We start from the raw sequence: 27,487 nt of genomic DNA, 5'->3' as shown, positions 1-27,487 counted from the left end.
GAATTTAAAGGCAGGGTGGAAGTTGGAGGCAAAGTTGATGAAATTGATGAGCTCAGCATGGGCGCAGGAAGCAGTATCAATGTAGTTGTCAATGTAGCGAAGGAAGAATTGGGGAGCATTACCGAGGAAGGCTTGGAGTATGGACTGCTCTACATAGACAATGAGAAGACAGGTATATCTGGGGCCCAAATGTTATTTGGACAGGTACATGAATATGAAAGATTTAGAGCAGGGGTTTCCCAGCCTGGGATCCACATACCCCTCGGTAAATGGTAAGGCTCTATGGCATAAAAAAGGTTGGGAATGCTGCAAGGACGTGGCTGGGGACAAACGCAAGAGCAGGACGCAGGCACGGAGACAGGGTCGTGAGGCGTTAGCGCAGCCGCCAACGTGGAACAGGTAATCAGGAGAATCTTTACATGGAGACACGGTTTACATAGGTTATCCAGGGAATGGTGCGGAGTTTAGAACTGACAGTCCTAAGGAATCAGGAAACGAGGTTTACACACACTTGAATCGACCAATGAACTGGTGAAGCATGACTGTGACGCCAGGGTTTTTATCCTCAGTTCACTGATGGAAAGCAGGTGTGCTGTAATTAATGAAAACTGGGAACAATTGAAAATCAGACGAGGGGATTAAGACCTAATCAAGGGGATAAAAGCAAAATGGGGCATTGCCGAACGGGACCATGACAGGGAACCTCTGTTTTAGAGGTTTATGTGCCAAATGCAGCAAACAGGACTAGTTAATGTAGGCAAATAGGTCAGCATTGACAAGGTGGGCCGAAGGGCATGTTTCCCTGTATAACTGTATGACAGTACACTCAGTGGCCACTTCATTAGGTACACCTGTACACCTGCTCATTAATGCAAATATCTAATCAGCCAATCATGTGGCAGCAACACAACGCGAAACGGCATGCTGACATGGTCAAGAGATTCAGTTGTTGTTCGGACCAAACATGAAAATGGGGAAGAAATACGATTAAAGTGACTTTAACTGTGGAATGATTGTTGGTGCCGGGCAGGGTGGTTTGAGTATTTTCACACACAACAGACTCTGGAGTTTACAGAGAATGGAGCAAAAAGCAAAAACAAACATCCAGTGAGTGGCAGTTCTGTGGATGAAAACGCCTTGTTAAAGAGAGGTCAGAGGAGAATGGCCAGACTGGTTCAAGCTGACAGGAAGACTCAAATAATCACATGTTAGTGCAGTGGTGTGCAGAAGAGCATCTCTGAAGGCACAACACACTGAACCTTGAAGTGGATGGGTTACAGCAGGAGAAGATCATGAACGTATCTTTAATGGAAATTTTATTAGGTACAGGAGGTATCTAATAATGTTCTCACTGATTGTATAACTCTATTCCTACTAATAGAGGTAGTGAAGGCTTATCAGTTCTAGGTGATTTTACTGGAGGTACATATAGAAGGTAATGCAAGAGGACCAGAGAGAAAGAGGAAATAAAATAACACTGGAACATTAAAATGCAGAAATACTGTCTTTTTTTTCTGAAAAAAGCATGTCAGATGTATTCTGCAGATCAGGCTACATCTGTGGAGAGAGAAATGTTTCAGTCTGTCAACCTCGCATCAGAGCTGCCACTTCTGATATGAACTGGAAAGTCTAGCTATCTGACTTTTGAATTCATTGTTGAGTACCAGGTGTTCTAACTTTGGAAAGGGTCCAGAAAAGATTTACCAGAACAATACTGGGAATGAAAGGGTCAACGTTTGCTGGCTCTGGGCCCGAACTTGCTGGAGTTTAGAAGAATGAGATTGGATGTCACTGAAAAAAAAAACCTTTCTATTCCCAGGATCATTTTCATGAACCTCCTCTGGACCCTCTCCAAAGCCAGCACATCCTTTCTTAGACACATCTCATGATAAATGTAGTCTGACCAATTCTTATAAAGCCTCAGTATTACATCCATCTATTCTCATCCTCTGGAAGTGAATGCTAACATTGCATTATGCACATAGGATCCAAGGTAAGCTTCCTTATTGAATCCAAAATTGGCTTGGTAATAGATGCAGAGGGAAGTGGTAGATTTATTTTAGGAAGTCAGATCCAGGTAGGACATACAGAGTAAATTAGATGAGATTAGATTCAACTTTATTGTCATTGTGCCAAGTACAGATACAAAGCCAATGAAATGCAGTTAGCATCTGACCAGAAATGCAAAGAATAGTGTTATTTACAAAATAACGGTGAATAAAAGGTAAGTGTTACAGCACACAAATATAAAAGTACTGAGACAGTACAATATGGGTGCAATACTGCTGAGCACTGCAACAGACCTTGGGGTTGAAGTGCATTGTTCCCTGAGCGTAACAATGTTGTTAAAGTTAAGGCCTCTTGTATTACTCTTGTCTTCAGAGGTTAGGACACAGAATATAAAAGTTGGGACAGTATGTTGCAACTTTATGAAACGCCATTTGGTCAGCACTTTGAGAATTGTCTGTCGCTCTGTTTGACACAATATAAGAAGGATGTAATTGTGCTAGAGAAAGTGAAGAGCAGATTCACCTGGATGTTGCCTGGATTGGGGGACTTTAGTTTTGGGGAGAGATTGGACAAGCTGGATTTGTTTTTCCTGGAGCGAAGGAGGCTGAGGGTGACCAGACAGAGGTATATAAAATTGTAGGAGGCATAGATGACATATATAGTCAGTCTTTTTCTCAAGGTAGGCAAATCAAAAACACAGCATAGGTTTAAGCTGAGAGGAAGGATCTTTCATACCTCATAGTGCAAGTTTAATTGTCATTCAACGTACATGGATACCCAAGAATACAGCCAAATGAAGCAGTATTACTCTGTGGCCAAGGAGCAAAACACAATACCAACAGTCACACACAGCACAAAACACATATAGCACATATAAGATATCAGTAAATTACAAACAAAAGCTATAGTTCAGAACCCTGAGTCCATGAATATTGCAGAAATCGTAGTTGTACATAATACTTGTCTTCTGCTGAATGAACACTAGGGGGCAGCACCAACTCCAGCTTGGATGCCACACCACACTGCCTCCAGTGGAACACACTGACTGTTGATTTGAGGAGAAAGTTTCTTATACAGAGAGTAGTTGATATTTGGAACTTGCTGTTGGAAGGAGTGGTGGACACAAATATAATCAGTATCTCTGAGACATTCAAATAAGCAAAGAATAGAAGGATACGGAACTAATGCAGGCAAGCAAGATTTACTTTACTTTATTGTCGCCAAACAATTGATACTAGAGTGTACAATCATCACAGCGATATTTGATTCTGCGCTTCGCGCTCCCTGGACTACAAATCGATAGTAAGTAATAAAAATTTAAATTATAAATCTTAAATAGAAAATAGAAAAGGGCAAGTAAGGTAGTGCAAAAAAAAACCGAGAGGCAGGTCCAGATATTTGGAGGGTACGGCCCAGATCCGGGTCAGGATCCGTTCAGCAGTCTTATCACAGTTGGAAAGAATCTGTTCCCAAGTCTGGCCATACAAGTTTTCAAGCTCCTGAGCCTTCTCCCAGAGAGAAGAGGGACGAAGAGTGTGTTGGCTGGGTGGGTTGTGTCCTTGATTATCTTGGCAGCACTGCTCTGACAGCGTGCGGTGTAAAGTGTGTCCAAGGACGGAAGATTGGTTTGTGTGATGTGCTGGGCTGTGTTCACAATGTTCTGCAGCTTCTTCCGGTTTTGGACAGGACAGCTTCCATACCAGGTTGTGATACATCTTAGAAGAATGCTTTCTATGGTGCAACTATAAAAAATAGTGAGAGTTTTAGGGGACAGGCCAAATTTCTTAAGCTTTCTCAGGAAGTAAAGGTACTGGTGGGCCTTCTTGGCAGTGGACTCTGCTTGGTTGGACCAAGTCAGGTCATTTGTGATATTGACGCCAAGGAACTTAAAGCTTTTGACCTGTTCCACTTGTGCACCACCTATGTAAATTGGGTTGTGCGGTCCGCTACTCTTTCTGAAGTCAACAACCAATTCCTTCGTCTTGCTGACGTTGAGGGATAGGTTATTGTCTTCACACCATGCCACCAGGTTCTTAATTTCATCTCTGTACTCGAACTCATCATTACCCGAGATACAGCCTACAATTGTTGTGTCATCAGCAAACTTATATATTGAGTTCGATGGAAACTTGGCTACACAATCATGGGTGTACAGTGAGTACAGCAGGGGCACTGAGTACACAGCCTTGTGGGGCACCGGTGCTCAGAGTGATTGTAGAGTAGAGCTTGTCCCTTATTTTTACAGTCTGGGTCCTGTCTGTGAGGAAGTTGAAGATCCAGCTGCAGATCTGAGTGCTAAGGCCCAGGTTCCGGAGCTTAGGAATCAGTTTATTTGGCATGATGGTATTAAAGGCAGAGCTGTAGTCAATGAAAAGGAGCCTTACGTATGCGTCTTAATTCACCAGGTGTTCTAAGGAGGAATGTAGGGCCAGAGGGATGGCATCTGCCGTTGACCTGTTGCTCTGGTAGGCGAATTGCAAAGCGTCGAGGTTGACCAGTAGGCTGTGGTTGATGTGTGCCATAACCAGTCTCTCGAAGCACTTCATAGCAATTGATGTCAGAGCCACAGGTCGATAGTCATTCAGGCATGCCACCTTGCTCTTCTTCGGCACTGGGATTATCGCTGCCTTCTTAAAACACGAGGGGATCTTAGACTGAAGCAAGGAGCAGTTGAAGATGTCAGCAAACACTCCAGCTAGCTTGCTTGCACAGGCCTGGAGAACCCATCCCGGGACGCCATCTGGGCCCGTTGCCTTCCTTGGATTTATCTTCAGGAAGGCCCTTCTAACATCCTCCTTGGTGTCGATGAATCTCAATGCCACCAGGTCCGGTTCATCCGGAGAGAGCAGGACGCTTCTCCTGTTCGAATCTTGCGTAGATTACGTTAAGTTCGTCAGGAAGAGAAGCGCCACAGTTATTGATATTCCCAGCCTTTTCATTGCTCCCAGTGATCTCATTTAGACTCTGCCATAGTCTACTGGCATCCCTTTGGTCAGCCTGGACTTCCAACTTGGCTCGATATTGCCTCTTGGCACCCTTAATGGCTTTCTGGAGCTCACACCTGGATTCCGTGTAGCGATTGGTATTCCTGGACCTAAAAGATTTGTGTAGATATGCAAAAAGATTGACATGCTTATAGTGGGCTAGAGGCCTGTTACAGTGCTGTAGAATTCTATAGATGAAGTGTATTCCCCGTAAAGTCAAGAGCACAACCGCAGATAAATCTAGACAAGGATCACACAGCCACTACAACAAGAGGTCATGGGTTAAGGGTGAAATGTTTGAGGGGAACATGAGAGGAAACTTCTTCACTCAGAGGGTGGTGAGTGCAGAACAAGCTGCCAGCGCAAGTGGTGCATGTGCGCTCGATTTCAACGTTTAAGAAAAGTTTGGATAGGTATATGGATGGTAGGGATATGGAGGGCTATAGTCTGGGTGCAGGTTTGATGGACTAGGCAGTTTAAATGGTTTGGCATGGACTAGATGAGCTGAAGGGCTGGTTTCTAAGCTGAATTTTTCTATGACGCTATGACTAAATCAGTTAAATCATAACTGGATTAGCAAATTTGCATCTGACATGAAGAATGGGGGAGTGGTGGACAGTGAGGAAGTCTATCAAAGCTTGCAGAGAGGTTTGCATCAGCTGGAAAAATGGGCTGAAAAATGGCAGATTGAATTTAATACAGACATGTGTGAGGTGTTGCACTTTGCGAGGACAAACCAGGGTAGGTCTTACACAGCGAGAAGTAGGGCACTGAGGAGTGTGGTAGAACTGAGGGATCTGGGAATATTGATCAATAATTCCTTGAAGGTGGAATCACAAGTAGACAGGGTCATTAAGGGAGCTTTTGGCACATTGGCCTTCTTAAATCAGAGTACTCAGTAGAGGAATTAGATATGATGTTGAAGTTGTATAAGGTGTTGGTGAGGCCAAACCTGGAGTTTTGTTTTCAGTTTTTATCACCTACCTACAGGAAAGATATCAATAAAATTGAAAGAGCACGGAGAAAATTTACAAGGATGTTGCTGGGCCTTGAGGACCTGAATAACAGGGAGAGATTGAATAGATTAAGACTTTATTCACTGGAGGGGGGAGAATGAGGGCGATTAGAGAGAGGGATACAGACATATGAAGGATATAGATAGGATAAATGGAAGCAGACTCTTCTACTGAGACTGGGTCAGACTAAAACTAGAGATCAAAGGTTAAGGGTGAAAGGTGAAATATTGAAGGAGAACTTGAGGGGGAACTTCTTTACTCAAGTGGTGAGAGTGTGGAAAGTGCTGCCAGCAGAAGTGGTGGATACAGGTTCAATTTTAACATTTCAAATAATTTTTGATAAGTACATGGATGAGAGGCATATGGAGGGCTATGGTCCAGATGAAGGTCAATGAGACTGGGCAAAATAACAGTTTGGCCTGGACTAGTCGGATTGAAGGCCCTGTTTCTCTGCTGCAGTGTTCTATAACTAGAAGAGTAGGGTAAAATGTATGAAAACAGTTGTGCAGAGTTAGTCCAACTAATAGAGCAAGGCTCGTAACAACTACTCATCAATAGACCAGGTGTCTGTAATACCAGTCTAAGGTTTTCACAGTGAAGGGGCTGGCCTTTCTATTTCAGAATAAATCACAGAATCCTTCCATTAGCAGTGTCAGCAAAATTTAACTGTTAGAGCCCAGAAAGAGAATTTTCTCTTCTCTCCTTGCCGTTCATCTTCCCGGATGGAGGCAATGGTCACGGCTCATTAGGTGTAGGTGTGGAGCATACTGCACTGACCCCTTGTGGCAGTAATTGGTAGCGCACCCTGATGAAATATCTCATTGCAGTACAGCCATTAAATGGACAAACAATAACAATGTACAGCATATATCATTTAATGAAATATGGACTTTCAATAATAATTTTATCAGATTAAATTTCTGCCATTAGTGCTAATCAAAATTTACTTCAGTTGATTAGAAGGGTGATGGCTGACTTGAGGAGCCACAGGGGTCTGAAATTCATTACCAGAAAGTGTTCGGTAGGCAGAAATCCTACAAGACTACTGCTGAGCAGTAGAAGAGCTATTACCGATAGGACCACGAACAAGGAGTGTGGTGGTGGGAATTAGACTGAAAACCTTTTTTGCGCACTGTAACGACGCAACAGCCCAAATAACTTTGGAAATGCAGGAGGCCGGAGATGCTGTAATTTGAAGCAAAAACACAAACTGTCGGAGGAACAGAGTGAGTCAGGCAGTATCTGCGGAGGTCAGTGTTTCTGGTCACAACACCGCAAGAGGCAAGTTAACATCTCAATGCTACTAGTTTTGGACTACCATTGAGGAAGAGAGTAAAAAAAAATCCTCACCCATTTGATCTGATACGAAAGATGTATTTCATTGGTACCAAGTGGTCAGGAAAGACCAAAATCAGAATTTTAAATTCCTTCTGCTTGGCAATGATTCAATAGAACAAGATAGCACAAATATGACTCAAAATATGTAATCACCTCCTTCTGATCGCTGGAGCTGTAATTCCTGCCTCAGCCTTAAGGAATTTGTCTGTTCTCCCCGTACACACACGGGTTTCCTCTGGGTCCTCTGCTTTCCTCACACGTTCAGGATTAGGTTCAGGAATGGTTATTACCCCTCAGCCATCAGTCTCTTAAACCAGTGGGGATAACTTCACTCAACTCCGCTTGCCCCGTCACTGAACTGTTCCCACAACCTCTGCGCCCCATTTCAAAGACTCTTCATCTCATTTTCTCAACATGTATTGTTTATTTTTTTATTTCTTTCTTTCCTTTTGTATTTGCTCAGTTCGTTGTGTTTTCTGCACTGGTTGTTTGTCTTCCCTGTTGGGTGCGGTTTTCAACTGAATCTATAATGGTTCTTGGATTAACTGAGCATGCCCGGGAAAAAAAATGATTCTTAGCGTTGTATATGGTAACATATATGTAATTTGATAATCTTTACTATGCACGGTGGATTTTGAGCCTTGGAACATTCCAAAAGCCTTTGGGTTAGGGTTACTAAGTTGTGAATATACTAGAATGATGCTGAAAGTGTGCTGACCAGCACAATCCTCACTGATACTAAAGATGCATTTCTTCTTTTTTTTGGCGTGTGCCTGCAAGCGTGCGAGTCTGTGTGTGCGCATCTGCATGTGCGTGCACGAGTGTCTGCGTGTCCATGCGTACGTCCATGCACGCGTCCATGATGATGTCTTTTTCATGGTTTTTACAAGGCGCGGAGTGAGAGAGAGACCGTGTGGCTCGCCACTCCTCACACAGACATTTTCACAGTATTTTCCCGCTATTTTACGAGGTCGAGTTGCGATCTCGACACTCAACCCGGCACGGATGGAAAGTGTACTCGGGAGCGGACCCGACTAGTTTCGAGCGTGGGAACCTCCGCTCCCGGGTCCGACACCAATGTCATTGCACCACCAGCCGGCCCCCTAAAGATGCATTTCATTGTATGATTTGATATTTCAATGTACATATGAAAAATAAAGATAATCTTTACTCTTATCTTTTGATCAATGGATTCGAATGGGCTTTCACATCCACTAGCTCATTGGCCTGATATTTCTGTTAAGTCCTTTGGTGCTGCTTGAATCAGCCAATTAACAGAGGCAGATCTCGGAACGGAGCATCCTGAACTGATGATAATAAGTCTCAGCTATACAGTACTATCTGATGCAACAATATATCAAAGCCATACCTCATCCTAAAATAGCATCCGCTCTTATGCACACCTTAATGTGGCTGGGAGTTTCACTTGGTTTCCTATGAACTAGAACATTCAAGGAAGAATATGTTTTGATTACAAGATTCTGAGACCAAGCTAAGGTCAACACTGTTTCGATGACTGAATGACAAAAACATCATTTTAAAGCAGGAGAAAATGCAGACTGAAGCTGGCAGGAGAATGGTGAAAGTGCCCTCTGGTGTTTGTATGAAAGCCTTTAAAATGCACAACTCAGTGTTATTGATAGAAAAACAAGAAGATACAGATAGTTTGGTGTGAAAAATGGTAAATGGAGTTTAATACCATTGAGTACCATTTCCCATGGTAGGGGATTCTAGGACAAGAGGGCACGACTTCAGGATTGAAGGACATCCTTTTAGAACTGAGATGCGAAGAAATTACTTTAGTCAGAGGGTGGTAAATCTGTGGAATGTAAATCATTGGGTGTATTTAAGGCAGAGATAGATAGGCTAACAACAGGAATTCTGCAGATGCTGGAAATTCAAGCAACATACATCAAAGTTGCTGGTGAACGCAGCAGATAGATAGATAGGCTGTTGATTAGCCAGGGCATCAAAGGGTATGGGGTGAAAGTAGGGGAGTGGGGATGACTGGAAGAATTGGATCAGCCCATGATTGAATGGCAGAGAAGACTCGATGGGCCAAATGACCTACTTCTGCTCCTATATCTTATGGTCTTATGGTAGGAGGTACAGGAGGCTTCGGTTCCACACCACCAGGTTCAGGAACAGTCGTGACTCTGTGACCACAGGCACCTGAACCAGTGTGGACAACTTCACTCACATCGATGCTGAAATGATTTCACAACCTACAGGCTCACGTTCAAGGACTCCACATGTCATGTTCCCAGTATTATTTTTTTTTACTTGAGCAGCTTGTTTTTTGTCAGTCTTTGTTTATAGAACACAGAACATACAACAATACAGCGCTATACAGACCCTTCAGCCACGTTGTTGAACCAAACGTATAACCTACTTGTCTGGTCAATCTAATCCTTCCATCCTACATAACCCCCTACTTCTCTATAATGCATTTTTGTACTATTTTTATGTGTAGCTTTTCATAAGTTCTATTGTATTTCTTTATTTTCCTGTAAACGACTGTAGGAAAATGAATCAGTGGTAGTAGATGGTGATATAGACATACTTTGGCAAGAAGACCATAAGACTATAAGAAATGGGAACAGAGTTAGGCTATTCAGCCCATCGAGTCTGCTCTGCCATTCCATCAAGGCTGATTAAGAGCCCCTGGTATTACAGGAGAGTGACTAGCATGGCTAGAGCATTGGAAGATTGCTGATTAGTAGGAGGCAGTGAGTGGGAATAAAAGGATCCTTTTCTGGTTGCCTGCCAATGACTAGTGGTGTTCCACTGGGGTCAGTGTTGGAACCGTTCCTTTTTATGCTGTATATCAATGATTTAGATGATGGAATAGACAGCTTTCATCATAAACAGCTTGCCAAGTTTCCAGATGATATGAAGATTGGTGGAGGGGCAGGTAGTGTTGAGGAATCAGGAAGGCAGCAGAAGGACTTAGACAGATTAGGACAATGGGCAAGAAAGCGACAAATGAAATACAATGTTGGAAAATGCATGGTCATGCATTTTGGTAGTAGAAATAAATGTGCAGACTATTTTCTAAACAGGGAGAAAATCAAAAATCTGAGATGTAAAGAGACTTGGGAATCCTTGTGCAGAACACCCGAAAGGTTAACTTGCAGGCTGAATTGGTGGTGAGGAAGGCAGATGCAATGTTGGTATTCATTGCAAAAAGTCTAGAATACAAGAGCAAGGATGTGATACTGAGGTTTTATGAGGCACTGGTGAGGCCTCACCTTGAGTATTGTGAAAGTTTTGGGCCCCTGATCTTAGAAAAGATGTGCTGGCATTGGAGAGGGTCCGGAGGAGGTTCACAAGGATGATTCCAGGAATGGAAGGGTTATCATACAAGGAGCGTTTGATGGCTCTGGGTTTGTGCTTGCTGGAATTCAGAAGGATGAGGGGGGATCTTATTGAAACCTTTCGAATGTTGAAAGGCCTAGACAGAGTAGATATGGAAAAGATGTTTCCCATGGTGGGAGAGTCTAGGACAAGAGAGCACAACCTCAGGATAGAGGGGTGTCCATTTAAAACAAAGATGTAATAAACTTCTTTAGCTAGAGGGTGGTAAATTTGTGGAATTTGTTACCACAGGCAGCTGTGAGGCCAGGTCATTGGGTGTATTTAAGGTGGAGATAGATAGGTTCTTAGCTGGCTGGTGGCATAGTGGCACCAGTGCCAGACTTTGGAGCGAAGGCTCCCAAGCTCGAGTCCAGCCGGCTCCCTTGCATGCTTTCCATCCGTGCTGGGTTGAACGTCGAGCTAGCAACTCAGCCTCATAAAAATAAGAAAGCCTGCTAAAAAATCACCGTCATGATGGCATCCTGAAGACTCCACTCGGAGTTAAGGGCTTTCTTCTTCTAGATAGGTTCTTGATTGGCCATGGCATCAAAGGTTACAGTAAGAAGGCTGGGGAGTGGGGTTAAGGAGAGGAGAAAAGATCCGCCATGATTGAATGGCAGAGCAGACTTGATGGGCCAAGTGGCCTAATTCTACTTCTACATCTTTTGGTCTTATTATAATCCCTGTCAACCCTATTCTACTTTTTCTCTGTAACTTTTGATGCCTTTACTAATCAAGAAACCTACAACCTCCACTTTAAGTATATGCAGTAACTCATCCTCCCGAGCGATCTGTGAATCTGTGATTCACCACTCTCTGAAATTCCTTCTCATCTTGGTTCTAAAGGATGTTCTTCTACTCTGAAGCTGTACCACTTTGGTCCGTGACTCCCTCACTATAGGAAACAGCCTCTCCACATCTACTCTATTTAAGCCTTTCAATATTTAATGGGTTTCAATGAGATCGCTCCTAATTCTTCTAAGCTCCAGTGAGTACAGGTCCAGAGCCATCAGCGCTCCTCATATGCTAACCCTTTCATTCCCAGGATCGTTCTCATGAACCTCGACTGGATCCTCTCCAATGCCAGTGCTTCTTTTCTTAGATAAGGTGCCCAAAGTTGCTCACAATAGAGTCTGATGAATGCTCTTATAAGGTCTCAGTATTACATTCTTGTTCTACACCAATATTCTACTTCTCTTAAAATGACATTGCATTTACCTTCCTTACCACTGACTCATCCTGCAAGTTAGCCATTGGGAAATCCTGCATGAGGACTCCCAAGTCCCATTGCAATAGGGGGCAAGATAGCGATATGTTACAGACAGCTCACAAAACAACTAGATATTCTTCTTCTCCTAGATATACTTCTTCTGAACTGCAATTGATCGCACCCTGTAACTTCCCTTTTAAGGATATACTTTTGAGCCACCTAAACCATCTGCCGCTTTTGCAGTCAGCTGGGGGATTCGGCAAGGATGCGAGCAGAGAGCATTTGGGGGTGGCTGCGTTAATTCCTGATGGTGGAACACGAACCCATGGTTGGCTCCATTACTCCATGCTGATTAAAGTGTCGAGCAAGATTAAAGTTGTCGAGGACGAGAGCAGAAAGCAAACAGGTGTTTAGCGCAGTCTGCCTGCGTTTGACCGCTCTCCCTTCCTTCTTGCTGCTGCTGTTGGGGGGGAGGTACTGAGTCTTGGCGCCAGGCTTGGGAACAGTTGTTGCCCTGCAGTAACTGGGCTCCTGGACGGGCTTCACTCGCCTCAGCGCTGAACAGGCTTCGCAGCCGGGGACTCACTTTCCGGGACTCTGCTGTTCATGTTCCACGTGTTTTCGTTTCCATTTTTTACTATTTGCACGATTTGATCAAGGTGCTTCAATGCTGAAGTGACTGTACAAGTGCGTCCTGCAACCATCGGCAATCCCAACAGCAATGAACCGGCTCGGTGGCTGCGGCCTGCAGCCATCGGGCACCTGGTCCTGCTCCACTTGCCTCTGTGCTGAACTGGCTCCATGGCTGTGGACTCACTTTCGGGGACTCCGGGTTAATTTCTGTCTGTTATTTGCTCACTTTTGTTTTGTTTGCATGATCTGCTCTTTACTCCCCCACGCATCGCGTGTTTGATGGTCTTTGTTGTGCGGGATTTTAAAAAAAAACAGATTCTATTGTTGGCTCATGACGTTCTCTGATCTTGGCAATTTACATGTAAATGTTTCGTCAACGTGTGAGGAGCCATTGTCTGTGTGCCGTTGATTGGGGTGGGTCCTCCGAATCGAGATCCACACGTTCTTTAACAGAATTGTTCGCAGAAGACCACGCTTCCAGGAATTCTCATGCATGCCACATTTTGGCTTGTGCCATGGCTTTCACTAATGCCCAGCTGAATTTGTGCCCCTCTCAATCTTCATGGGTAGAGACCAGGGAGAGTTGGTCGTGCCACTTTACAGTCAGTTGATATTCGTGGATCCTTGTGGATAGTTGTCTCTCAGTTTGGCCGATGTAATATTGACTGCAGTCCCTGCACTGGATTTTGTAGACCACACTGGTCTTGCCTATTGGTTCTATTGTGCTTCTTTGTTTTGTGGTTGCTTGCAAGGTCAAATCTCAAGGTTGTATAGAAACATAGAACATAGGTGCAGGAGTAGGCCATTCGGCCCTTCGAGCCTGCACCGCCATTTATTATGATCATGGCTGATCATCCAACTCAGAACCCCGCCCCAGCCTTCTCTCCATACCCCCTGACCCCCGTAGCCACAAGGGCCATATCTAACTCCCTCTTAAATATAGCCAATGAACTGGCCTCAACAGTTTCCTATGGCAGAGAATTCCACAGATTCACCACTCTCTGTGTGAAGAAGTTTTTCCTAATCTCGGTCCTAAAAGGCTTCCCCTCTATCCTCAAAATGTGACCCCTCGTTCTGGACTTCCCCAACATCGGGAACAATCTTCCTGCATCTAGCCTGTCCAATCCCTTTAGGATCTTATACGTTTCAATCAGATCCCCCCTCAATCTTCTAAATTCCAACGAGTACAAGCCCAATTCATCCAGTCTTTCTTCATATGAAAGTCCCGCCATCCCAGGAATCAATCTGGTGAACCTTCTTTGTACTCCCTCTATGGCAAAGATGTCTTTCCTCAGATTAGGGGACCAAAACTGCACACAATACTCCAGGTGTGGTCTCATCAAGGCCTTGTACAACTGCAGTAGTACGTCCCTGCTCCTGTACTCGAATCCTCTCGCTATAAATGCCAGCATACCATTCGCCTTTTTCACCGCCTGCTGTACCTGCATGCCCACTTTCAATGACTGGTGTATAATGACACCCAGGTCTCGTTGCACCTCCCCTTTTCCTAATTGGCCACCATTCAGATAATAATCTGTTTTCCTATTTTTGCCACCAAAGTGGATAACTTCACATTTATCCACATTAAATTGCATCTGCCATGAATTTGCCCACTCACCCAACCTATCCAAGTCACCCTGCATCCTCTTAGCATCCTCCTCACTGCTAACACTGCCACCCAGCTTCGTGTCATCCGCAAACTTGGAGATGCTGCATTCAATTCCCTCATCCAAGTCATTAATATATATTGTAAACAACTGGGGTCCCAGCACTGAGCCTTGCGGTACCCCACTAGTCACTGCCTGCCATTCTGAAAAGGTCCCGTTTATTCGCACTCTTTGCTTCCTGTCTGCTAACTAATTCTCCACCCACACCAATACCTTACCCCCAATACCGTGTGCTTTAAGTTTGCATACTAATCTCCTGTGTGGAACCTTGTCACAAGCCTTTTGAAAATCCAAATATACCACATCCACTGGTTCTCCCCTATCCACTCTACTAGTTACATCCTCAAAAAATTCTATGAGATTCGTCAGACATGATTTTCCTTTCACAAATCCATGCTGACTTTGTCCGATCATTTCACCGCTTTCCAAATGTGCTGTTATCACATCCTTGATCACTGACTCCAGCAGTTTCCCCACCACCGACGTTAGGCTAACCGGTCTATAATTCCCCAGTTTCTCTCTCCCTCCTTTTTTAAAAAGTGGGGTTACGTTAGCCACCCTCCAATCCTCAGGAACTAGTCCAGAATCTAACGAGTTTTGAAAAATTATCACTAATGCATCCACTATTTCTTGGGCTACTTCCTTAAGCACTCTAGGATGCAGACCATCTGGCCCTGGGGATTTATCTGCCTTCAATCCCTTCAATTTACCTAACACCACTTCCCTACTAACATGTATTTCACTCAGTTCCTCCATCTCACTGGACCCTCTGTCCCTGACTATTTCTGGAAGATTATTTATGTCCTCCTTAGTGAAGACAGAACCAAAGTAATTATTCAATTGGTCTGCCATGTCCTTGCTCCCCATAATCAATTCACCTGTTTCTGTCTGCAGGGGACCTACATTTGTCTTTACCAGTCTTTTCCTTTTTACATATCTATAAAAGCTTTTACAGTCCGTTTTTATGTTCCCCGTCAGTTTTCTCTCATAATCTTTTCTCCCCTTCCTAATTAAGCCCTTTGTCCTCCTCTGCTGAACTCTGAATTTCTCCCAGTCCTCAGGTGAGCCACTTTCTCTGGCTAATTTGTATGCTACTTCTTTGGAATTGATACTATCCCTAATTTCTCTTGTCAGCCATGGGTGCACTACCTTCCTTGATTTATTCTTTTGCCAAACTGGGATGAACAATTGTTGTAGTTCATCCATGCAACCTTTAAATGCTTGCCATTGCATATCCACCGCCAATCCTTTAAGTGTCATTTGCCAGTCTATCTTAGCTAATTCACGTCTCATACCTTCAAAGTTACCCCTCTTTAAGTTCAGAACCTTTGTTTCTGAATTAACTATGTCACTCTCCATCTTAATGAAGAATTCCACCATATTATGGTCACTCTTACCCAAGGGGCCTCTCACGACAAGATCGCTAATTAACCCTTCCTCATTGCTCAAAACCCAGTCCAGAATAGCCTGCTCTCTAGTTGGTTCCTCGACATGTTGGTTCAAAAAACCATCCCGCATACATTCCAAGAGATCCTCTTCCTCAGCACCTTTACCAATTTGGTTCACCCAGTCTACATGTAGATTGAAGTCACCCATTATAACTGCTGTTCCTTTATTGCACACATTTCTAATTTCCTGTTTAATACCATCTCCGACCTCACTACTACTGTTAGGTGGCCTGTACACAACTCCCATCAGCGTCTTCTGCCCCTTGGTGTTACACAGCTCTACCCATATCGATTCCACATCTTCCCGGCTTATGTCCTTCCTTTCTATTGCGTTAATCTCTTCTTTAACCAGCAACGCCACCCCACCTCCCCTTCCTTCATGTCTATCCCTCCTGAATATTGAATATCCCTGAACGTTGAGCTCCCATCCCTGGTCACCCTGGAGCCATGTCTCTGTGATCCCAACTATATCATAATCATTAATAACAATCTGCACTTTCAATTCATCCACCTTATTACGAATGCTCCTTGCACTCTTATTACGAATGCTCCTTGTATGTATATGGTATACATACTTTGATAATAAATGTACTTTTGAACTTCTTTTTCAAACTCTGATTTCTGAATTTTCTCCCCATTTAGAAAATAGTCTACGACTTTATTCCTTCTACCAGGGTAAAATTAAGTACACCTAGTATTACACACTGAGACATTGTGAAGGCGTGACTTGGAAAGATGTGAGGGCAAATTCTGGTAAAGCAAGAAAATAATTTAAAATTCTCACAGTGAATTGAGGTACAATGTTTAAAAGTCTTATGTTGCCATTAGTATTCATTTAGTTACTGTTCACTAAAGCTCTGTGGAATTTCATTTATTCTTTTCATATCTTTCAAGAGCAAAGAAAATAGATAAATTAATAAATTCCATCTTTATTTCTCATTTACTCGATGTTATTTTTACACAAAGGAAAAGCACAATTGGTTCGATGAAAATAAGTAACGATGGATTATATGCAAGGTTAGTATCAATTATTGAGAGAGAGGGGATTATTTTCAATAAAAATTCTGCTCCTGACATGTGAGAAGACCACATACTTCATTCTCCAATAAAAATTTCCTTTGCTCCATTTGAAAATCTTGGACATAATGTCCTTCTTCCCTTCACTTGACATAAAACAAACAGGTTGTAATTGGTGTCAGTGAGAAGAAACAATGAAAAAGGAAAGAAAGTATACAGTACTCTATTATATGTGGCAGAAAGCCAAAACCTGGATGGATTGTTGGCAGAATTTCAGATGGTGATGAGAGGGCAGACAAGAGCGAGATATATCAGCTAGTTGAGTGGTGTCACAGTAACAACCTTGCATTCATCGTCAATAAGTCCGAAGTCCTAATAGTAGTGCACTACTATTTTTGCACTACTTCAGAAAGGGTAAGACAAGGAAACACACACCAGTCCCCATAAAGGGATCAGAAGTGGAAAGAGTGAGCAATTTCAAGTTCCTGGGTGTCAATACGTCTGAAGATCTAACCTTGCTCCAACATATTGATGCAGCTACAATGGAGGCACAACAGGGGCTATATCTCATTAGGAGTTTGACGAGAGTTGGTTTGTTACCCAAACGCTCTTAAATTTCTACAGTTGTACCATGGCTGCATCACTGTCTGGTATGGAGGGATACTGCACAGGATTGAATTAAGCTGCAAGGAATGGTAAACTTAGTCAGCTCTATCCGTAGCAATAGCCTCTAAAGAATCCAGGAGATCTTCAAGGAGCAATGCCTCAAAAAGGCAGCATCCATCATTAAGGAGTCCCATCACCCAGGTCATGCCTTGTTTTCATTTCTGCCATCGGGTAGGAGATACAGAAGCCTGAACGCACACACTCAATGATTCAGGAAGAGCTTCTTCTCCTCTGCCATCTGATTTCTGAATGGACATTGAACTACTTCACTATCTTTTTATTTCTATTTTTGCACTACTTATTTAATTTAACTATTTAATATATATATTTACTCTAATTCATGTTTTTATTCAATTATTCTGTATCGCATTGTACTGCTACTACAAAGGCAACAAATTTCAGGATATATGCTGCTGATAATGAACCTGATTCTGATAAAGACTTCCTGGACATTAAAGGGGGAGCAGATCTTTGTGCATCTCTTTATATACAAACAGTGGCCACCATATTAGGAGCCCATTGTGGTCATCCCACTTAAGGTTCAACACGTTGTGCAATGAGAGTTGTTCTTTTGCTCATCACTGTTGTAACGTGTTTACTTGAGTTCCTATCAGCTTGAACCAGTCTGGCCATTCTCCTCTGACCTCTCTCATTGATGAACTGTTCACAGAACTGCCACTCACTGGATGTCTCTTGTCTCTTACACCATCCTCTGTAAACTCCAGAGACTGCTGTGCGAGAAAATCCCAGGATCTCAGCAGTTTCGCCCCGTTTTCCACTGATAACCATTCCACAGTCAAAGTCACTTAGATGAGATTACTTCCCCATTCTGATGTTTGGGCTGAACAACAACTGAATATCTTGACCACGTCTGCTTCTCTAATGCACTGAGTTGCTGCCATGTGATTGGCTGATTCAATATTTGTATTAATAAGCAGGTGTACTAGTGTACCTAATAAAGTGACCACTATCACTGGAACAAGTAATTGTGAGTTGCAAAAATCTTGAGTAACATTGGACACAATGGTAATTCTGTATGACTTGGCAGCCTAGGAAGAATCAGGATGGTGGCCCAGTCGACAAGGAATGAGAGCAGCCTTTTCCTGTTCCTTTTTCCCTAATTCAGATGGTGTGTGGGCTGATTCCATTTTGTTATTCTTCATGTCTGGAGTTCTAAAACCACAAAAAACACCCCTTCGCCTTAATATTCTTGACTTTAGTGGTGGTCATAGAGTTATACAACACAGAAACAGAGCTTTCAGACCAACTCAAAGTTCATAGTCAAAGAAAATTCATTATCAAGGTGGCGGTGGTTGGCATCTGTCTGTCTCGGAGGACAATGGGTGATGTTCACCATCACAAGCCTGGGCGGAAGGTAAGGAGATCCTGAGTTGCCCAGTCGTCAAGCTCCCCCTCTCGGCCTCACCAGGGTAGTCCAAAGGAAAACTTATAAAGCAATATGTTTAGCAACAGCTTGGCTGCAGGAGCTGCCGGAAGGATGTTCAATGACGTCCAACTGTCTGAGGGGCTCCACTCCGGATCTGCTCTCTGAGTTTACTCCCGTAGGCTTTTTCTCTCCTGTGGCTGCCCACAAGGCAGTGTAGTTATTTATCCATGGCTGGGGATCTGGTTCACGAGCACCAAGGCATGTCCACACACCAGTGGGACAGCGAGGTACGTGTGCAGGGGCCAGATCTCCTCTCCATTCTCTGTAGTTCAGCTGGAGTCTGAAAGGAGTTCAGTTTCCATGTGTTGCCAGCAAGGAGGCACTACATGACGCTTGCTGTTGGAGAGTCTATTACTGGCGAGGAGAGACTTACACACTCACCTCTCCTTTTCGCAAGACTTTATCCACCAGCTGAAAGTGAGAACAACAAGCACTACGCACCACACTACCACACTAGACGCATCACAAGTACTATTTTGACACAAAATTAGACAATGTTTCTCCGAACCAGGGTATAAAGCACAGTAGTATACATAACACACATAATAAGTAAGGATAAAATGTACAGGTAAATCACACATAAATAAATAAAGTGCATAAATTAAATAGTGTAAGGTACAGAACAAACTATTCAGTGACACTTCAAATGCAATGGGACAGGGAGTTCAAAAGCTCACTGGTCTGGGGGAAGAAACTTTTTCCCATCCTGACTGTTCTTGTTTTTATGCATCAGAGTCTCCTGCCTGATGGTAGAAAGTCAAAGAGGATGCTGGATGGATGGGTGGGATCCTTGATAGTACTAAGGGCCCTGCGTATGCAGCGCTCCTGATAAATGTCCCCGATGGATGGTAGCGAGACCCCTATGACTCTCTCAGCCACTCTCACAGTCCTTCGTAGGACTGATGCTTGGCTGCTCCCATACCAAATGGAGATGCAACTCATCAGGATGCTCTCAATGGTGCTCCATATATGTCACCATATACTACCCTGAGATTCATTTTCTTGTGGGCATTACAGTAAAAACAAAGTAAACACAATAGGGTCAATGAAAAATGTGTCCATGACAACCAAGTTGTCCACATGAGGTAGTCCCACGTCCTTGTAATTGGCTTATATCCCTCTAAACCTTGGACCAATACCATTAAACAAGGGATCCACGGACCCCAGGTTGGGAACCCCTGGTCTAAACGTTTTTAATCAATGCACTTACCTACAAGTCTTTTAAATATTGTATCTGTTTCTACCACTTCCTCTGGCAGTTCGTTCCCTATACACACCCACCCCGTGTAAAAACTTTGCCCCATAGATTTCTTTAAATCTGTCCCCTCTCCCCCTAAATCTATACCGTCTACTTTTAGATTCCTCTCCCCTAGATTGGGAAAAAGATTTTGATCATTCACCTTATCTATGTTTCTTGTGATTTTATAAACCTGTATAAGGTTATCTCTCAGCCTCCTATGGTCCCAGGAAGAAAACCCTAGTCTGAATAGACTCTCCTGATAACTCAAGTCATCTGGACTAGAAATGAAAAAAATATTGAATTTAATTTCCCGTGTTTCTTTTTCCACAGATACTGCCTGACCTGCTGAGTGTTTTCTGTGTATTGCAGATTTACTTCAGAATATTATATCCTGTTTGTCAGAGTTGGCCGAGTCTCGGTCTGTGATATTCCATCTATATCCCGCCTTTCTTACCTTGGGTCATGCAGCTTTTGAAGGGCAATACACATCATAATATAGAGGGGCAGCAGCCATTTTGTGCTCAGCAAGATTCCACAAACAAAAATTCTGATAATAACCCATTAAAAAAATAGAAACACTCAGTGGCTATGTTATTAATTTCCTCCTGTACCTAATAAAGTCCCACTGAGTGTATGTTTCTGGTCTTCTGCTGCTGTAGCCCATCCACTTCAAAGTTTGATGCATAAAGTGTTCAGAGATGCTCTTCTTCATATCACTGTTATAACACGTGGTTACTTGAGTTACTGTTAGCTTGAACCAGTCTGGCCATTCTCCTCTGAACACTCTCATTAACAATGTGTTTTGAACTGCTGATCACTGGATGTTTTTACACCATTCTTTGTAAACTCCTGAGACGTGTGCATAAAAATTCCAGGAGATTAGTCATTTTTGAAATAGTCAAACCACCCCATCTGGCACCAGCAATAATTTCACGATCAAAATCACTTAGGTCACATTTCTTCCCTTATTCTGGAGTTTGTTCTGAACAAAACCTCAACCTCTTGACCACGTCGGCATGGTTTTATGCATTGAATTGCTGGCACGTGATTGGCTGAGTAGGTAATTGCATTAACGAGCAGGTGTACAGGTGTATCTAATGCACTTGTCACTGAGTGTATTGTTCCCATATTATGGAAGGATTCTGTTCAAGTGAATCATTCTATTTTCTATGTTTCTATGTTTCTAAACAGTTCTTGAATCAAAAAAGTAACCTTGAACCAAGCTCCCACACAGCTGGTGATACCAGTAGCAAAGCCGCAAGTGTTTAAGGAGAACTTTTTTACTCTGGGGGTAGTGAGAGTTGCCAGCGGAAATGGTGGATACAGGTTTGATTTCAGCAATTAAGAGAAATTTGGATAGGTACATGGATGGTAGGGGTATGGAGGCTATGGTCCAGGCGTAGGTTGATGAGACTAAGCAGAATAATGAGTTGGCATGGACTAGATGGACCAAAAAGCCTGTTTCTGTGCTGTAGTGCTCTATGACTTTATGACTTTAACAAGTCCATCCTGTCATTCTCCCAAACTCTCTGTCCTTTGTATCGGCTGAACCTCAGTCAGGCACTGGGGAGGACTGGCATTCATTCATGAAATGTGTCTGGGAACACCAGCACTCATTCTCCATCTTTGATTGCTCCTAAATAAATGGTGACTATGGGGCCACATTTAGACCAGATTAAGGCAGCAGGTATCCTTCCTGAAGAAACTTCTTGGGATCCAGCATGAATCAGATGGGCCGAATGGCTTCCTTCTGATTCAGTTTAATCTATCTGTGTGGCTCTGATTGTGGACATGTCATGCACATGCTATCTGTTCACTTTTGAAACAAAGCATTCCACCAGACAGGGCCGATGGCAGCTTAACTTATGAATCATCTGAATAGTGGGTATCCTTAACCATGCAGAACTCTCTCAGTTAATTTGTACCCATATGACTTGCAGGTCTATATAGAGGACCACAATCTAGTCATGGTTTGGAGACCTGCGTGCCTCAGTGACTCAGGAAGCTATGTTGTCAGGAGGCAGGGCCTTACGTTTTGGCTCTTGGCCAGGTCACCCATGCCAAACAGGTCAAAGGGTAGAGGCCAGACAAAATGCTTCACCGGTCCTCCAGGTTCGGGTGTTCAGCTCAGGGCTAACAACCTAGACTGGTCAAAAAAAAATAGTTATGGGTGCAGCAGTGAAGAATCCTTCGATATCAGTGTGAGATAATATTCCCGAGTCTCCACCCGGGATATGCATGGCTGACCTTGAACCACACCTGGGGCACAATAGTGAATATGGCCAAGGACAGACAGTGGTGGAGACCTTTCTTTGCTGCCTGAAATGCCAGTGGCATAATGGACAGTAAATAAGTAAGTAACCTGCAGCTGGCTTGAACTGAGAGCTTTCTGACTCAGAGGTGAATTGTGGTTTAATTTTTCTCTTTTTCAATCCACCTGTATGTGTTAGCATTTGTATTTGCTTTAGTGTTGTCATATGTACCGATAGACAGTGAAAAGTCTCTCCTGCATACTGGTCAGACGGATAAGTGCTTTGAGGTAGTTCAAGAAAAAAACAATAAAACAATGCAGAATGAAATGCAACAGCTGCAGAAAAAGTACAGTGCAGGTTGATAATAAAGTGCAAGATCATAATGAGATAGATCGTGAAGTCGGGTGTCCATCTTATTGTCCTAGGCCATTATTTCATTGTCTCATTACTGTGGGGTAGAGCCTGGTGACAGGCACTTTCAGCCTTTTGTATTCGATGCAGCCTCCTCCAGTTTGGTGAGACCCATCATAAATTAGGGGACTGCTTCGTAGAGAGCCTCCACTCCATCCACCAAAAGCAGAACTTCCCGGTGGCCAAACTTATGCATTCTGATTCTGAAAAGTCAGCCCACGGCCTCCTCTGGTGCCATGATGAGGCCACCCTCGGGGTGGAGGAACAGCACCTTATATTCCATCTGGGTAGCGTCCAACCTGCTGGCATGAATATTGCTTTCTCTTTCCATTAAAAAAAAATCCCTCCCCTCTTCTTCTATTCACCACTCTGGCCTCTTAGCTCTTCTCACCTGCCTATTACCTCCCCCTGGGCCCTCTCCTCCTTCCCTTTCTCCTATGGTCCACGCTCCTCTCTTCCTCTCTAGCCCTTTATCTTTCCCACCCACTCGGTTTCACCTATCACTGTCGAGCTCGCCTCCTTCCCCTCCCCCCACCTTTGATAATGTATGGATGATGACCTTGAAAGTCAGGGGAAGAGTTGTTACAAAACACGGACATAGACACCAATGATCTGCTGGTGCTGGCATTCTTGAGCAAGCACACAAAATGCTGGAGGAACTCGTAGAATTATGCAGCACAGAAGGGGGTGGTTAATGAACAAATTAATGCCAATCAAGGCACATGCACGTTGTGTGGTTGGCTTGCTAATATTAATCTCAGCAGTAATCATGAAAGGGAAAGTAATCGTATTAGTGTAGCGATCAGCATAACACTGTTACAGCACCAGTGATCGGGTTCAGTTCCCACTGCTCACTGCAAGGAGTTTGTACCTTCTCTTCATGACCACGTGGGTTTCCTCCGGGTGCTCCAGTTTCCTCCCACATTCCAAAGACGTATGGGTGAGTAGCTATAGGTGGTCACATGGGTGTAATTGAGCGGAGCAGGCTTGCTGAGCCGGAAGGACCTGTTACCGTGCTGTACCTCTAAATAAAATAAAATAAAATAAATACAATTCACATATTTTGCAGATAAAGTCATAGGAGACTACAGAACAAAAACAGACCCTCCTGCCAAGTTGTTATTCTGCCTACGCCTATCGACCTGTACCTGGACCAAAGCCCTCCGTACCCCACCCCCCATCCATGTACCTATCCAAAATTCTGTTAGATGTTGAAGTCGAACCCATCCACCACATCTGCTGGCAGCTTGTTCCACATTTGCATTACCTTCTGAGTGGTGAAGTTCCCCCTAATGTTCCCCTTAAATATTTCACCTTTCACCTTTAACTTATATCCTTTAGATCTAGCCCCACCTAACCTCAGTGGAAAACGCCTGCTTGCAGTTACCCTATCTATACCTCTCAAAATTTTGTATACCTCTATCAAATCTCTCCTCATCTCCTATAGTCCAGAGAACAAAGTCCCATTCTATTCAAGCTTTCCCTTTAACTCAGGTCCTCAGGTCCCGGTAACATCCTTGCAAATTCTGATGAAGGGTCTCAGCCTGAAACGTTGACTGTTTCCTCTTTTCCATAGATGCTGCCTGGGCTGCTGAGTTCCTCCAGCATTTTGTGTGTGTTGCTTTGCATTTCCATCATCTGCAGATTTACCCGTGTTTGTGATCCTTGTAAATTTTCTCTGCGCTATTGCCTAAGTGATTGCCCCTGTGCCTGAGCTAACTTGTCATGGAAAATATCTTTGCATTCCATGCATGATTTGCCCAGTAAGACAGCAATTCAATTCGCGCTGTCTCTAGGAAGCCAACTCCCATTTGACACATTGCATGTGTCATGTAAAGTCGATCAGCAGCCTGTTTACCGGCTTCACCATTCCCGATACAACACCCTCAGATACTGCAGTCTCCGTAACTGCTTCTGCAGAAGGTGCCATGGAAGCACAACAGTTAGCGCAACGCTATTACAACTCGGGGTGTCAGAGTTTGGAGTTCAATTCCAAATTGTAAAATGTCTGTGCGTCCTTCCCGGAGTGGGTTTCCCCCGGGTGCTCTGGGTTCCTTCCACATTCCAAAATAGTACCGGTTAGTAGGTTAAATGGTCATTGTAAATTGTCCTGTGATTAGGTTAGGGTTAAAATTGACAGGATGCTGGGCAGTTGGCCCAGAGGGACTGTTCCACGCCGAATCTTGATATTAAAAAATTATTAATTGTAACGTATATTATTTATAAATGCTTCTTATTCCTAGTTTCTGACATTCTGAGAAAACATTTTTCCATTAGACTTTGAACTAATTCCTGCAAAATGTCACCAAAGAATAATCCTCCTGCCTGGTTTATAATCAAGCAAAAAAGGTCGCAAGGAATCTCCGGCAGCTTCCTGATATAAATTAACCAGCTACTGGATTCCACTCTGCCTGCTAACAGGAGACATGTATTAAAATTACTGATTAAGAAGTAAAATATTACACCTTATGCTATACAAATACAGTATATCCTTTACAAATTAGCAGTCAGTCACGGGAAAGAGAAAACAAAACTGTAATTGCAGAAGGAATAACGTTTATCCCGTCAATGTTAACATATTTCTTTACACTGCACACACAAAAGCTCTATTGAACTACTTTAAAAGAGTTTGTCAGAGGTTTGTACCAATCCCAAACAGCCAAGGTAAGACTGGTTTCTTTCACATTCCTTGGCAGTTCTTGAACAGTATAGAACATCTAGAACGGAGATGTGGAGGAATTTCTTTAGCCAGAGGGCAGTGAATCTGTGGAAATCATCACCACAGAGGCTGTGGAGGCAAAGACACTGGGTATATTTAAATTGGAGGTTGATAAGTTCTTGATTAGTAAGGGCATCAAAGATTACAGGGAGAAAGCAGGAGAATGGGGTTGAGAGAGAGAATAAATCAGCCATGATGGAATGTCAGAGCCAACTCAATGACCAAATGGCCTAATTATGCTTCTATATCTCATGATCTCATGATGAAGGATTTCAGCCTGAATCACTGACTGTTTATTCCCCTCCATGGATGACGCCTAATTTGCTGAGTTCCTCCAGAATGTTTTTTCAGAATCAGAATCAGCATCACCAGCATATGTCATGAATTTTTTTGTCAGTGACCTTAATGCTTTGGCTGAATGAATCAATCTGCACCAGCTCAGCATGGATTGTGTGATCTAGCCTCATGAGGTTTCCATTTCTCTTCAACCTACTGGCTCTAAAGCATCTCCTCGTGGGACCGTCTGGAGAGGTTACCAACCAAAGTTACATGGGTTATAATGGACATTGTACTACACCCTTTACATTGTAATTAAGTTACTCATGGAACTATTTATAAAAATAGAAATAGGGGCGTAACTTTGAGAAGCATTGTGCAGTGAACAGGGATGTACCCTGAAAAGTTATTCAGAATTATTGTCAAATAGGAAAGGCCGCCAACACCTTCTCAGAGTAAACCGTAGTGAGCAATGAATATAAACTTGACAGTAATGCCTATTTTGGATTGGGGTGTGTAACTGGGGTCTTCTTCCTTGGTTGTAGTTCATGACTATGATTTCTTCTGGGCTATGTCATGCCATAAGACTATAAGACAGGAGCAGAATTGGGCCATTCAGTCCACCGAGTCTGCTCTGCCATTACATCTGGATGACACTCAACCCCACACACCTGCCTTTTCACCATATCCTTTGAAGCCCTGACTAATCAGGAAACGATCAACTACCGCCTTAAATATATCCACGGACTTGCGGCAGAGCATTCCGCAGATTCTTTACGCTCTGGCTAAAAGAATTCCTTCTTACTTCTGTTCTAAAAGATCACCTGTCAATTTTGAGGCTGTGCCCTCTAGTTCTGGATAATCCCACCAGAGGAAACATCCTCTCAATACTCACCCTATCTAGTCCTCTCAATATTTGGTGGGTTTCAATGAGATCCCCAAGCATTCTTCTAAATTCCAGTGAGTACAGGTCCAAAGCTGCCAAACACTCCTCATATGTTAACCCTTTCATTCCTGGAATCATCCTTGTGAATCTCCTCTAGACTCTCTCCAACACCAACACACCCGTTTGAGATAGGAGGCCAAAACTGTTGACACTACTCCAAGTGTGGCCTGACTAGTGTCTTATAAAGGTTCAGCATTATCTCCTTGCTTTTATATTCTATTCCCCTTGAATTAAATGCCAACTTTGCATTTGCCTTCTTTCCCACAGATTCAACCGTAAATTAACCTTCTGGGAATCTTGCACAAAGACTCCTAAGTCCCCCTGCACCTCTGATGTTCAAACCTTCTCCCTATTTAAATAATAGTCCACACTATTGTTCCTTTTACCAAAATGCGTTATCATACATTTCCTAGCACTGTATTCCATCCGTCACTTTTTTGCCCATTCTTCCAATTTGTCCTAAGTCCTGCTGTAATCATAGAAACATAGAAACATAGAAAATAGGTGCAGGAGTAGGCCATTCGGCCCTTCGAGCCTGCACCGCCATTTATTATGATCATGGCTGATCATCCAACTCAGAACCCCGCCCCAGCCTTCCCTCCATACCCCCTGACCCCTGTAGCCACAAGGGCCATATCTAACTCCCTCTTAAACATAGCCAATGAACTGGCCTCAACAGTTTGCTGTGGCAGAGAATTCCACAGATTCACCACTCTCCGTGTGAAGAAGTTTTTCCTAATCTCGGTCCTAAAAGGCTTCCCCTCTATCCTCAAACTGTGACCCCTCGTTCTGGACTTCCCCAACATTGGGAACAATCTTCCTGCATCTAGCCTGTCCAATCCCTTTAGGA

The 27,487-nt window shown here is 43.4% G+C and overlaps 1 long non-coding RNA gene across 3 annotated transcripts in view; it reads right to left on the bottom strand.

Annotated features, from left to right (window-relative positions):
• The window catches only part of LOC134347466 (uncharacterized), an 81,322-nt gene that overhangs the window by 28,687 nt on the left and 25,148 nt on the right, over positions 1-27,487 (bottom strand). For all 3 annotated transcript variants that reach the window (XR_010018166.1, XR_010018165.1, XR_010018164.1), the window contains exon 2: positions 23,568-23,720. This is a non-coding gene — a long non-coding RNA (uncharacterized LOC134347466). The remainder of the gene's footprint in view (positions 1-23,567; positions 23,721-27,487) is intronic.

Source organism: Mobula hypostoma, chromosome 6, assembly GCF_963921235.1.
Source record: "Mobula hypostoma chromosome 6, sMobHyp1.1, whole genome shotgun sequence".
Taxonomy (NCBI): Eukaryota; Metazoa; Chordata; class Chondrichthyes; order Myliobatiformes; family Myliobatidae; genus Mobula; species Mobula hypostoma.
Note: the sequence above shows the minus strand (reverse complement) of the source record. Positions and strands in the feature narration are given on the sequence as shown.